Consider the following 2,162-nt stretch of genomic DNA (forward strand, 5'->3'; position numbering starts at 1 on the left):
TCTCCAGCAGGAAGGAGGAGGATGCTTTTGTTTGAAAATCAAAACCAACACCTCGAAGCACATGCTCGAAGACTTTGTCTGCTTTAATAATTCAGAGCCTGCGGGGTTTTCCTTTTGTCTGGATAATTCATGGATTCTCCAGAATAGAAAATCCCAAAGCGAAATGTTGAAGAGTGTAGCAGGAGGAGAAGGTGCAGGACAATGAGAAGATAGAAGGATTCACTCAAAGTTCCTCAGCTTTTGCCCTCATGCTTGCAGAACTTAGTTGCATCAATGGTTGGAGTCCCGGAGCTAATCCCGGGATGACTGAGCGGCGTGGGCCGCTTGCATACAGCCGTCAGTGGGCGGGCGGCAGCAGATCTACCAAAATAGGTTTTCTAATGTTGTGTTTTTACATGTTTTTATGACCGGCGCCGATGAAAACTGTTCTTAGAAGACATAAAAAATTAGGAATGTTTCTTTAAATTGTAGCAAATAAAAAAAGATTGTACTTGTGCCGTAGATGCTACAGCTGGCTCCGCCCCTTTCTGATGCATCCCTGTACAGACAAACAGATCCATGAACGTCTTTGTTGGCTGCACGGCCATGAGAGGACAATCGCTCCAACACTGCCGATTGGGACACCCGCTGGTGACGTCACCCGTGACTGGAATTTTAGTGCAATTGCATCTAAATCGCGTAATTCAACCTGATTTTTTTTCATTAGAGTATATGACCACGGAGGAAACTGTCCAGAATTTTTTTTAACACTGAAGATCATGAAAACTTCACTGAAGAAGTTCTGGAAATTCTGGACTTCACACAAAGACAGAGAGAGAGCGACAACTAGTTAGAAAGTTATTGAAAAGATATATCTTATATGTCATCAATCAACCAACTAACAAACCAACCAACAACAATCACCAACCAACCAAAAGTTAACCAACCAACCAACCACCCACAACCAACAATAAACCAACCAACCAAAAAAAACAACCAAACAAACAAACAACAATCTGCCAACAACCAACCAAAAATCAACAATCAACCAAACACGGAAGCAAGCAACCAAAAGAAAATCAACCAATAATCAACCAATCAATAACCAACTTAAAACCAACCAACCAATCAACAATCAACCAACCAGCAATCTGCCAAACAACCAAGCAGCAATCTACCAAACAACCAAGCAACAACCAACAATCTACCAACAAATAACCAACCAACCAACCGGATGATAACCAACAATATACCAACAACCAAACAACTAAATATAAACCAAACAAAATACATTCAACCAATCAGCCAAACAAACAACAACCAACAATCTACCAGCAACCAATGAACCAACCAAACGACAAAAAAAATAACAACCAATAAACCAAACAACTATACACACCCAACAATCTGCCACCAAGCACAACTATAAAATCAACCAACCAACAATCTATCAACAACCAATAAACCAACAATCTACCAACAACCAACCAACCAAACAACCAAAAACAACCAACAATCTACCAACAAATAATCAACCAACCAACAACCAATAAACCAACAGTCTACCAACAACCAACCAATCAAACAACAACCAATAATCTACCAACCAACCAAAAAAAACAACCATCAATCTACTAACAACCAACTAAAAAAAATCAACCAACCAAACAACAGCCAAAAATCTACAAATTAACCAATCAACCAGACAACCAAACAACAACCAACCAACCAACCAACAAAACATCAACCAACAATATACCAACAACCAACAAACTAAACATAAATCAACAACCGACCAACCAAAAAACAACCAACAATCTACCAACAACACCAACTAAAAATCAACCACCAACCAAACCACCAACCAGTCGGCCAGTCAGTCATTTTTTTCTATATATCAAATGTCATATAAAAAAATCAAACAGAGCTTTACACTAAAACAAAGCAGTAGAAGAAGAAGCCCCTCCCTGCTTGTCTTGTGTGAACACCCGGGGCTAAACACAAGTACAGCGTTCTAGAACACTTGTCACATGCCCGCTGTGTCTGCAGCTTTACAATTTACAAAGGGGGGGACTTGGAGGCGGGGCTTAGCTACTCTGTGATGACTTTCTGCACCCCCACAGCAGCAGATCCAGTATCAAGCTGAACTTTGTCACTCTCCTGTTATACAACTGTCAACCCCC

The sequence above is a fragment of the Oryzias melastigma genome, linkage group LG2, assembly GCF_002922805.2.
Source record: "Oryzias melastigma strain HK-1 linkage group LG2, ASM292280v2, whole genome shotgun sequence".
NCBI lineage: Eukaryota > Metazoa > Chordata > Actinopteri > Beloniformes > Adrianichthyidae > Oryzias > Oryzias melastigma.